Source organism: Heliangelus exortis, chromosome 6 (assembly GCF_036169615.1).
Source record: "Heliangelus exortis chromosome 6, bHelExo1.hap1, whole genome shotgun sequence".
Taxonomy (NCBI): domain Eukaryota; kingdom Metazoa; phylum Chordata; class Aves; order Apodiformes; family Trochilidae; genus Heliangelus; species Heliangelus exortis.
Window position 1 is genome coordinate 28,930,221 of NC_092427.1, and position 13,175 is coordinate 28,943,395.

Consider the following 13,175-nt stretch of genomic DNA (forward strand, 5'->3'; position numbering starts at 1 on the left):
TCTATTGGAGCATTATTATAGCCCAAAATGTCTTTCAAAATTTCAGCATTTTAGAAACCTTCATTAATTTTTTTTTCTTTCCAATTAAACTGCTTGATAACTACCAGCTGTAGTACTTAACATTTCAGTTAGATTTTTGTTCACAGGATTAAGTAGATACACTTATCACCCTGACTAAAGTACTACAGCCATAGATTAGAGTATGTTAGGCTACAGTTCCTAAAGACTGCAGTTTTTTCAGTCTCTCATGTTGTGCACTTCTAGTGGAGGAAAGTTTTGTAGGTGTTTTCAAATTATTATTTGACATTTTCCAGGGAATAGATTAAAAAAAAATACAACAACAACAAAAAAAACCCCATAACTACTTAAAAATTACTTCCGAACAGGATTATACTCAAATACTTGGAATAAAGCTCACCAATTTATGGTGCAGATAAAACATGGATTGCAGGGACCACTGATATTACTTGATCAGAAGTTGCATCATCTGACATTTTAGAGAAAGGAAGCAATTACTGCCTCAGCATGATTTTTGGCTCCCTGCACTGAGTGGTTTCTCAACCAGATTTACACCTTGGGTCCAGCATTTTTAAGCACTGAGGATAAAAGTCCCTATTTTTCTGCTTTAGAATGCTGAGAACCATGTTTCTGCTGTAATATGTGGAGATAATACTGGTCTTGTCAGATATTTAGAAAGTGTAGTTAATGTATCTATGTGTTTTGACCTTCTAGGTTACAGCAAAGGAGCAAGCTGACAGCACCAGCTCTCATTTGCTGTTAGCAGACTTTTACTAGATGAACAGCTCAAGCTCAGAAAGAAATTTGCCACTTTTGAGACTGAAGTGCAGGAAGTGCAGGTTCTGGGCTGCCTTGTTCTATCTCCTGGGGAAAGCAATTTCAGTCACCCTACCACTACTCCAGCTGCCTGCCCAGAATTGCTCTCCTTCTACCCTAAGAGAAGGAAATCAAAAGGTGTAGAAAAACAGATGTCTTAATTCTTTCAAGAGCAACTGTAACTGAACAAGAATGCAAGCTGATCAGTGTGCCTACCTCCTACAAAGGGATGCAGGCCATTTATCTTGGACACAAACAAGACAAAAGGCTAATTCAGTGCACTTATCTTACAGTGTACAAGGAGTAGGGGGGTGAATGGAACGGTCCATTTCCTTAGCTAAGCTAAGATTTAACCCACCTCTCAGCAGCAGGACAGCTCAACTGCAAACTTTATGGCCAGCAACTGGCACAGCTTCTGAAATGAGATGAAGGTTCTTTGGTGAGGGGTTGTAGCAATAACCCGAAATCAAAAGGTCAGCAATGACACCGGAGAAGAAATTTGCATTGAGAGCGACACTGGATTTTCCACACCCCTCTCTTAATTTATAAGCTTGTTAGCCTGCTATGAACCAATCAGCACGCAATTTATGTTCGTCAAGAGGTACAGATTAGCTTTTACAATAACTTATTTTTGGAGGAAGAGAACTCCCAACACTCCAGACAGGTTGACTGGCCTGAATCCTCCATTACCCCCTCACAGAAAGGGATGCTGCTTTGGTAAGATTTGCACCTCCAACTCTATTGGATGTATACCCAGGAGTTACCCACCACAAGCTCAAATTTTTACAGTAAATGCGTCTACCAGTGGCAATTCCAAGCTTGTTTCTGTTGTCTTAATAATTTCTCCTTCTTTGAAACTTTGAGCATCAGTCTCAGTGCAAGCTCTTGGCAGGGCTCTATAGCAGGCAAATCTTGTAAATCTGAGTATCTTGTAAACTCTTTGAAATTGTCTCAGTGCAAGTCCTTTGCAAAACTGTGAAATGGGTGGTGCTGACTCTAGTAAGTGGTTGCACAAACACATAATCTTAGACATAAACCACTGACCAAGCCTGGGACTAGGATTGGATCCAGCCACACCTATATTCCTTTCTGAGAAGGAGTTTGGGAGGCAGGAGGGTCCAGTCTGAAACTCATGACTCTACAGGAAGGCCTTCTTCAGCCACCCTGCAGACCCACACTTTTATGTGAAAAATCATCACAAAAATATAAACATAGATAAGGTTGTAGGATGAGGAAAGAAAAAAGAAAGCACCTTTTAAAAAAATAAACTGAGTAGCCATTAGATGAATAGAGAAGCCAAGAGTGGAAAAAAGCACAGGCAGGCCAACATTTTATAAGATGAAACACTGTAAACTCCTGAAAGAAATGAGATCTAGGGAATAGATTTTTATGTAATGAACATATGCAGATAGTAAAGCACGTGGGTCCTAAAGTAACTGAATGACAGAATAAAGTAAATGAATGAGAACAGCAGAAATACCATACTTCAACAGCATTTGCTAGCAATGTAATTTTATCCATGAAAAAAGAAAAAGTAATAAAAAGAAAGTCCCTTGCATTCAAACCCTCCAGCAAACTCAGATGCAAAATTCAAAAGAAAAAGTGGAAGATGTGAAAGGTGTCACAGCTGCACAAAAATCAGAGAATTTGGTGAGACCATGGGGGGGGGGGAAGCCAAAAAGCTAGACAGGCTGACAGCTGGGTCAAACCAAGCCTGATTCAGAATCAGAGTGAAAAATTCTTGCCTGTCCACACATCCAGTATTTCGTGCTCTCTAAGCATATAAACCAGGCGACTCTGCTAGTGGTAGGAGCATTGGAACCCTCACATGAACACCTTGTAATTAGCCAAGGCCAAAACTTCAGAAAACAAAGCCAAACATCCACGTGCCCACATATATGTTAAATGTATCGGAATTTTTGCTGGACAGTGAGTAACCAGTGAGGACTCTCAAGCAATAGCCTGATGGTGTATTATTCAACAGTAGAAATACAACAAATAGCACACATTCTAATTAGAGAAATATTACAAGGAAACTGCCAAGCACTTACTGCTCCATAACTTATTTTCACGTTTCATGTATTACCAATACTTGCACTACTTGCATTTCAAAACTTTTATCTGGATTGTAAAATGGAGAACCTATCTAACTGCTAAGACTGGACTGACTGATAGCAGAGACCTGAAATCAGTTTCCATAAACAGTTAAAACCCTGGAAGCACTTTATAATGTGTAATTTTCTTAGACTTTCAGCAGTTTAATTATTCCATGCCTAGCTTTTCCATACAAAAAAAATTTCAAACAACACTTTCACGTTAATTATCCCACAACTGCACACTTGCAGACTACAAGTGAAAGGCATACTTTAAGGCCACCAGTTAGAGAGAATCTCTGCCACTGAGAAAGTCAAAATAATTAGAAAAATCAATCAAGAGCTATTTTGCACTATAATCTTATCAAGAAAAAAAAAAAAGGGAAATTATAGGTGGCATGTCTGAAAATTTAAGCCCCATATGAAGCTCACAATTGTTTGTAAATCATAACAGTAAGTGGATGGGAAAGTACCGTTTCTTATGAAGCATGGTGCTATCCTGTCACATGAATTCACAAAAAAAATTCTCAGGTAGGAAAAATTTAAAAGTCTAACATTATTTTTAATACAAAAAAAGCCATTAAAAGCCATTTACTTCTCTTCTCAAAGATAATCCTTACTAATTGCTCTAGTCATGGAAATACATTCAGTGGAAAGGATAATGAAGACCACTTGTCAAATTGGTCATGTCATTATTTTGATGCACAATGTAACAGTACAGCCTGATCCATTCGCAGCATGCTGAATATCACCTTGGAAAAGGACCCACCCATAAGCCATTCTGACCCTTCCTGCTCATTTCTTCTGACCTTTCTGACCTCATTAGACTGGTATAAAGAAAAAATGAGCTGTTGGGTGCTCTTGATGGACTGGAAATAACAAGAATGTGTCTAGGACTTACATACTAAACTGGACCACTGAACTATCATTTTCAAAAAAATCAGAATTATAATAGGGATGATAAAGAAACAGAGAAAGGAAAAATATTATTAAAATATTTACGTGTGAATAATAATTTTTTTTTATTGTTCATCAGTATACTTAACCGTTAATTCTGTTGTAATTTTAGATGGTTGGATTTTTAAGCCTCCATTTGAGTTCGAACAGATATCAAAAACAATGGTCCCAGCACAGTGATTGTCATTAAGCATTAACATAAGCACCTTGCTAAAAGAGGGCTTTAATCACTCCTGCTCATATTTATTTAATGAATTCTTCATATTCCCAAAAGAAAGACACTCTAGAGCCTAGAATACAAGCATCTGAAGTCCCTGTGTCTCCTTTAAAACCCCACATCATATTATCAACAAAATTTGTATTTCCACAAACAAAAGGGTAAAGATACTATGGAAGTTCTTATCCTTTACACAACACAAACCTTCTCCAGTGGAATTACTTAGGCTTTTTAAATTGTCTCCCAGTCCTGAAAGGGATAATTCACACATTTTTATAGATTACATAATAGGTACCAAATGTATAAATCAATTTTTCACGCTAAATATTGATTTTTGTCATCCCCAGGAATTCTTTTTTAACTAATACTGGTTAGCAAAACTCTAAGAAAAACACAGCTCCACAACTTACAAGTCCCCAATACTACAAGAGAAATTTTGCAGCAGTTGTTCTGTGATTTAGAACACAGGACACATGACTTTTTATCTTTTAAATCTGTATTACTAACTTCTAGGGATAGAAGCGCTATGAGGAAAGCAAATCTTCCAAGTAAATCCTCCAAGTTCCCATATATTGTGTTTTCTATTTAAAAACATTTGTACTGAACCACGGGGAAACGTTTAAAGGGAGAGAAGACTTTCTTTGCATGCTTAAGTGCTCCTAAAAGATTCTAGTAGATAGGTTGACCTTGGCCAAATGGTTCAGGCTTTAGTATCTTATGCATTAAAATGAGGCACTGTCTCATAAAATTACCTCCTTTCTTAAGAAAAAAAAAAAAAAAAAAAGCACTGTATACCATTATACCATTTGTTCCTGAAATATCCTCTCTTTGGTTGTCCTGCAGTTTTACAAATCCTGGCATGGGAAAACAGTTGCATTTCTGTCAGCAGGGATTGAGGGATTGTCTCTCTCAGAACTGTGTAGCTCTTGGTAAATATCTCATGTTTCACATCTCTCCTGTGCTAAGTGGGTGCAAACGCGAGCACCGTGCCAGCACCAGTAAAGAGGATGCACATACTGCATCTCTGCAGTAACTCTCACTGAGTCTGAAACACAGCTTTTCCACCCAAATTGGTAGCACAGGGCCTGCCTACCAAGTGCAACTTGCATTTCACAAGAAGCTTCTCTGTTCATGCTTGGTCTAGGTTGCTTTGTAGGATCCTTTTCTCCCTCTTATTTCCATTTTCAACAAAACAATAAATGGTAAAACATGGTAAGCAAGATCAGGGCAAGTACTATCAAGTAAACTGAGGTTATGTTAGACACTGGTTCATTTACAGTACCTTTGAGCTCTAAAATATATTGGTTTTCCTACACAAAGACTGAACAATGTGACAATGTTATTTTACATTAATTTTCTAAAAGTACAAACCAGATTGACAAGCATTCTATTAAAAAGTAATGAGGTTTAAATTGCTAAATCTTGTACTTCTAAGAACTCCTAATAATTTTTCCTTTTTATATCAAATATTTGAATTAAAATTAATTATCATATAAAATTGTTACACTTTGTTGACAGAACATAATGTCATAGCACTCAGTGCACTGGTTTTGGTGATCCTCAGTGTTACACTCTTGAGGAACAATCTGAAGAAAACTCTGTGTTTGCACATCTATTGACTGATTTGTTACTGCTGATGAGTCCCGGCCAAGCCTCCCCTGATCTCTAAAACCCTTTAATAGTTAATGAAATCAAGGGGAAAAAAATGCAAAAGAAAAAAAAAAAATTCACTAGAACCCTGCAAAGAAAGCCACACATTACAGCATTATTGTGTAGTTACTAAGCCTCATTTTCAAAAGTGTTACTTCAATAATTACTGTAAAGTTAAGCTTTCTGTTGCAAGATTCATTTACATAACTAAAAACCAGCTGAAGTTACTCTTATACTGCAACAAAAACATAACACATCTGAAGATTTTTCAAAATTTCACATGCATATCCCATCTGTCTAGAGAAGGTACGAATTAACAGTGAGCTATTCAGCTTTATTAATGTAAATGACATGGTAATTGAAAATTCCCTGGAACCCACCTCTGATGCAGCCAGGAATATTGGTCTAATACCTTTCTAAATAACATTTTTAATTGCACCCAGAAGATGAACAACAGTAGCACCAATATGGAAAGTCTTCCTGCAGCATTTACTGATGTAACTTAATGGAGCACTTCTAAAGACAGCAGTACTATTTTGGTTGTTATTTTTTCATTATAGTTCCACTTTACTGCATGCTAAACATGCAAGAGTAACACACTTCTCATCACTTGAGTATAGATAAAGAAAAATCTTTCAATATTAAAAGTGCTATTCTTTCTAAAATGAAAGTTATATGAAAATTCTAATGAATTCCTCATCACCTATAAACTAAATTTGAGGAAAGTTGGGCCAAGTTAGCCTTCATTAAATGGCATGCATCTTCCTCTTCACCATGGAAAGTCACCAGATAATCAAAATCAGACACAATAAAATACAAGGCTTAAGCTATTGAAATTGAATCAGCTGACAACTGCCTTTGATAACGTGTGATAAGGATAATCTAGAGCAGGTAAAAAGAAATCCTATAAAAAGTTCATTTATGTCAGGCTATAAAAACATGCAACAGGGTAATCAGGAAAAGGAGATCAGTTAACTGTGAGATCATGGAATACTATCCTGTATGTGCATGTCCACATAAACAACACATTACTACGTTTAGACTCACAGTTTTCTGTATCATTGTTGGCCCATAATTCAAACAGGACCCTCAGGATAAGCATTAGCTACACTTGCAAGTTATTTTTCCTTGACAAGTACATCGCACTCAAAAATAGCGTTTTAGTAGCAAGCATCTAAAAGATAACAAATATACATGTTTTCTAGTATCCAGGCATATCTGACAACCAATTGTCAACACATTCTCCAAGAGATGATCCTACCATAATTTACTTTGTATTTAACAAGCATTTTTAATTACCTTGTTATGTTACTAAAATATTATACTGATTATACACAGTACTCTGAACACATTGACTCCTTGTGTTGGCCAGCTCTTTAAGGCTCTATAAATGATATCCATTACTTCAAGTCTTTGGAAAAAAATGAATCACATAATGATATGAAAAATAAAACACAAGATTTGAAAGTACCTCTTGAGATAACTTTCTTTCCCTTTCCAACATATTAAGCAGTTTGTTCTGCAAGCAAGTGCAGAAAGATGCCAATATGTAATAATTAATCCATTTACAAACACAGACAAGAAATTATGAACACTTCCCTGTATAAATCTAAATACATTGGAAGCTGCTGATGCATACTAAGCCAGTAGCTTTTATCATAAATTTTAAGCATTTAAAAAATAAAGTTGCAGCTAGAAATTGAAAATTTTTACTGATTTTTTTTATAAAATTGCCAGTAAAATCTTGGCAGACATGTAACATATAACATCATGTTTTGCACCATCAAATGGTACAAAACTGATATTGGGCCTGCATAATTGTATAGATATATGCACATGAATAACTGCTACTGTACTACTGACCTTGTGATCTCAAAGAACGCCAGTTTCTCTCAGGAGATTTTTAGACCTCTGAAATCATGTTTTCAGTCTGTAGACATTTCCTTAATCTGCCCTTAAAAAAATGAAATTCATGTCTCATTACTGTTAAAATGATACCAACAAACTTTTAGAATTTCTATTAAAGTATAAGCAATGCCTTATGCACGCTCACAGAATAAACAGAAAATTCAGTTTGCTTGCAGTGAAGCCAATTATCATATTAGGAAAAAAATGTCAGAAAAGCATGTGAGTCACATATATGACTAAGCCAAAGAATTTTACCCAATTATTTAATTATTGAAAACAATTACTGACTGACTTATAAAATATTTTATACTTCAGATGAGCAGACCTGACTTTTTAGTATAAATAATCACACAAACTTAGAGCACGCAGCCAGTATGCACATTTGGTTTCTGGTACAGATGAGCTACATTTGCTCCAACACAACAGGGAGTCAGAAAACCTCCCTGTCTTTCACTGAACAGAACAAAATTCAGTAACAGCAAGGACAATTAAACATTAATCCTGCCTACCAAGGCAGGTGACAGACTTGCCATCTGTTGAAGTCCTTAAAGCAAGGTTTGATACCTTTCTAAAAGACAATGTGGATATAGTTTTGGGGAAAAAAACCCAAAAAACAACAAACCAGACATATCTGATCCGTACTGAAAGCTTGGTGATATAGATGTGGTACTGGGTGAAGGAACTGTTGGCATAAACCAGTGACAGTTCTGGCCTCTAACACTTGTGCCTGCTTGAAAATAATGTCAGAACCTTATCTTGGTTCAGTATTTCAGCTCAACTTGCAAAGAATCAGAAAGTAATATTAATTTCAACATTTCTGAATGCAAAATCTAGTTTCTGTGGTTTGGTAATTTTTCACCTTCTTCGTGGTACTGAAAATCGAGCAGAGCTGGAGGCAGGCATAAAGCCAGAAGCAGCAGAGAAACACTTTAAATGTGCCTGGAAGATATTTTGTGCCCATGGCTAGTTCATGATGATGTGGTTACAAAGAAGCTTTGGTACAGACTGGACTCATACCTCTGGACAATTTTAAATCCTCTTTCAGCACAGGCTATGACTCCCTTGGCATACAACTCCTCCATGCTGCCTTTGCTAAGACCTTGCACATCAGCGCAGCGATGTTTGCCACTGTGGTATTCAACTCAGATTGTTTAGGATCAAAAAAATCTGTAAAATGTTGTTGATTGTGATACATCAAGTATAGGTGATAATTAAAGTTTGGAGCATAAAGATGAACTAGATCAACTCCCAGAGCATTTAGTACTGGTGGTTTTTAGATTTCTTACGCAATTAATATTTCTTGCCAGTACTACTGCTGTTGTTTGCATGTATCATAGTGTAAGCAGATGCATAAAACTCAATCTTTCTGGAGCAAGACAGAAGGTAACAGACAAAAAAAAGTTCTAGTTTTGAGATGTGCAAACAAATAACACGGTAGCTAATCCAGTAATGCAACTGAAGTGACGGAGCATAATGCCACACAGTATAGATCAAACCGAGCAGGCTGTATGAAATTAAGAGCAAGAAACAGGGCTGCAAAAGATGCGTGGGCAGAGGAGAGAGTCAAATACAGTAGAAATCTTGAGGTGATTCCATTATCTGGTGTAGGATGTGTATGATCTTGTGCACGTTAACAGTGAGGAAGGACCGCAAGTTCGGGCAGTTATGGATCTGTACAGTCCCACCTCTGCTTCTGATGGTCCCAACAAATGTCATGATAGACTGATAGCTATGAGAGAGGATTTAAGTATTAGCAGGTGGTTCATAAAGAGGGAAAATATATTTAGTTTCAAACAACTCTACATCTTAGCTTTTCTCTTTCCTTAATTTCTGTGAAACTAAAGATTTCTTCACATTACAAAGTATAAATAAACAACTAAAAATATAGCAGGGGTTTCATCAAGACAGCAACAAATACACCCAAATTAAAACCACTTAATCCAAATCCTTTCTCTGATAATGTGTTCTAACAAAATTTTCTTAAAAACCAGTCCTGGCTTCTCTGCCAGAAGAAGGTTCTAGACAAATCACAACACTTAATGACTTAACTAGGTACATACTTTAGCACAAAACTTACTCTTCTGTTGTAATCTCACTGTGTAAAATATGTATTTTAAATTCCAACTCAAGCTTTATTTCAAATGTCATGTCATCTCTTCCAGCTGCTCTTTTCTCTAACACTGTTTGCAGTATATTCTCATTCTTTGAGAAAATTCTCACTTCCATAATGACAAAGACCAGCTGAATTTACTTCCAGATGCATTTCTGATCCTTACTCCAACTCCAGTAATTTCAGTAGCTTTATTCATACAGTAGCCTACTGATTTGTAAAGTTAGTTTACATTAATGATGTAGTATAGCTACCATACACTGCTAACTATACAAATAATGCATTACTCTAATGAATATTGTAATTAATTGTGTTGCCTTCTTCCTAAGAACATACAATTAGACAAGACAGCAAATCACTATATTATAAAGTACTGTACTGATGAAATCATACTTCTGCTCGAAGATTTGTGTCCTTTCCACACTAATCACTCAAAACTAAGAATATTACTTGAGTAAACCAATGTGTAAAAGATGAAAAACAGTTGTAGAATTGATATGTGCTTAATTTAAAAATAAAGATCATAGAAACGTTACCATTTTTTTTTGGCAAAATGTAGGTCACATGGTTTCCATAGTAACCACTGCTGAACCCTGATCTCCAGATGACCACTGCCTCCAACTGTTTTCTTTGCTAGCAGGTGATGCAGAATTAAAGCCACACCTCAGATCAAGTACCTAAGAGCTGAAGAAGTGCTCGGAATTTTCATTAGTCTACTCCCAAACGTAATTCCCGCTTTAACATTTTCAAAAGTATCTGTTAATTTCCTTGTGTAGATAAATACACAAAAGGTAATTTTCAGTACTAAAAATCTACTCTTTGTCTGCATCTCAAGCCTGGAGTCTCCAAAACATATCTCTCTAAATCAAGTTTACAAGAAGTTGCAAATAAGAAAATATTTATATGGAACAACCCCCTAAACATCAGTGAAACCAAAGTTCAGAAAGCTCTGGCATTAGGTTAAGCTGTTTTGAAAAGCACACAGTGAGCTCTGTGATGCTGCATTCGGTACATTCAGTGAAGTGGGAGTTAATGGGTTGGCTTACTGTTATTTTGCACACAAGCACACAGTGAAACCCAGGCATGTAAAAAGGCTGAAACTACAGATAACAGTTAAAAGCCTCACTTGGGAGGAAATGGTATAGTCCTCAGTCAGTCTGATGGTGAAAATCCCTTTCTCACCACTATTACTCTGGGGCATACATAGCTGATGATGAATTAATTAAAATACAAAAGACTTCATGTCACCAAAAAAAATGTCTAATTGGCTTTGATAGTGAACTGGGAAATAACAGTCTTTGACAAAATAGAACAGAGTCATTTCACTATTATTTGAGTTCAGACTAGAATCACATGCTACATACAGGACAACCAGGTGATCAGGCCCAGTCAGTATGGGTTTATGAGGGAAGAGCTGTGGACATTGTCTATCTGGACTTTAGTAAAGCTTTTAACACTGTCTCTCACAGCATTTTTCTTCAGAAACTTATGGAACTTGGCTCGGATAAGCATACCCTGCACTGGATAAAAAATTGGCTGGATGGTCAGTCTGAAAGAGTAGTCATGAATGGAACTAAATCTGGCTGATGACCAGTCATGAGTGGTGTCCCCCAGGGGTTCAGTGCTGGAGCCTGTTCTCTTTAATATGTTCATTAATGATTTGGATGAGGGGATTGAGTGTAGCCTCAGTAAATTTGCAGATGACACCAAACTAGGTGGCTGTGTTGATCTGCAGGAGGGTAGGGAAGCCTTACAGTACAACCTAGACAGGTTAGACCAATTGGCCAAGGTTAATTGTATGAGATTTAATAAGGCCAAATGCCAGGTCTTGTACCTGGGTCATAACAACCTCATGACAAGCTACAGACCTGGGGAAGCATGGTTAGAAAGCTGTAAATTGGAAAGGGACCTGGGGGCATTGGTCAACTTAATATGAGTCAGCAGTGTGTGCAGGTGGCCAAGAAGGCCAATGGCATCCTGGCTTCTACAAGGAACACTGTGGCCAGCAGGAGTGGAGAGGCAATTGCACCACTGTACTCGGCTGTGGTGAGGCTGAATCTTGAGTACTGTGTTCAGTTCTTGGGCACCTCACTGTAAAAGGGACAGAGAAGTGCTGAAGCATGTCCAGAGAAGGGCAATGAAGTTTATTAAGGCCCTGGAGAGCAAGTCCCATGAGGAGCAGCTGAGGGAGCTGTGAGTGTTTGGTCTGGAGAAGAGAAGGCTGAGAGGAGACCTTAGAGCTCTCTTTAACTGCCTCAAGGGCTGTTGGAGTGAGGAAGGAAACAACCTCTGCTTCTTAGTGAACTGTGACAGGACCAGAGGAAATGGATGCAAGCTGCACCAGGGGAGGTTTAGGCTGGATGTTAGGAAACATTTTTTCACTTGAGGGTTGTCAAGCATTGGAATGCCCTGCCCAGGGCAGAGGTGGAGTCACCATCCCTGGAGATATTTAAAAGGCATTTGTACCTGGCCCCTAAGGACATGGGTTAGTAGATAGATTATGGTGCTGGTAAAATGTTGGACTGGATGATCTTGGAGGTCTCTTCCAACCTAAAACATTCTGTGATTCTTTGATCTTTAAAGACTCCTACTAACAGCTATAAGCCAGTATAAAATGCAGAATATGTAGGAAACATAACATGGCACTAGATAAGGAGAGAGGATCCTGGTAAAAGTCTTAAGAAGTTTCATTACCTTTGTAAAAGCACATAAATTAAACACAAATAAAGCTACTGAAGGGCCACCGGGAATTCCCACTAGGAATTAACCTAGTGTTAGGATAGAGCAGTGTTCAAATAGTAAGTATGAAGGCTTTTTTTTCAAACAATAATGAAGCTATTTGCCAAAGACCATGGAGCAAGTCTTCACTAAAATAAAACCCTTCTACATTTCAACCTTATGGTTTCTCAAAAAAAGGAATTTGGGATAAGACTAGTTCAAATCCATGCTAGAAATTAGCTGAAAAGAAGAACTTCTGAAAGGACTTTGAAGACTGTGGGTTTAGGTACATTCCTTTTTATCAAGAAAGCCATAGTCATCATCATTTTTTGTTTCTAAATTAGCACGCACATGTTACGGGTAACAAAAAGAAACTTCACATTCCATGTCTATAAATTAGACTGCCAAGTTGTTAAAATTATTTTGCATATTGTAACAGCATCTAAAACCAACAACTATAAAAATCTAAAACCAGTGGCTAACACTCAGTCTGATATGCTACAACCTAATTTCCGTTATGCATTACAAATCAAACACAAAATCCAACCATTATGTTAAAAATTAAACAAACCTCACAGACAAGAGCCAATATAAAGAGCAAAAATAATTTCATACATTCTGTTAAGTGTTACTTCAAACTAGGGAGCCAAGATTTGCCTGCAAAGGATGGTTCCAAAGTTCCTGCCAG

The 13,175-nt window shown here is 37.2% G+C and overlaps 1 protein-coding gene across 4 annotated transcripts in view; it reads right to left on the reverse strand.

Moving 5' to 3' along the window:
* The window catches only part of CSRNP3 (cysteine and serine rich nuclear protein 3), a 93,443-nt gene that overhangs the window by 43,162 nt on the left and 37,106 nt on the right, over positions 1 to 13,175 (reverse strand). The window contains exon 1 of one of the 4 annotated variants that reach the window (XM_071747472.1): positions 7,615 to 7,700. The exons of the other annotated variants lie outside the window; for them this stretch is intronic. The gene's annotated coding sequence lies outside the window, so the exon portion shown is untranslated. Of the gene's footprint in view, positions 1 to 7,614; positions 7,701 to 13,175 lie in introns of those variants that run through there. 4 annotated transcript variants of the gene reach the window in all.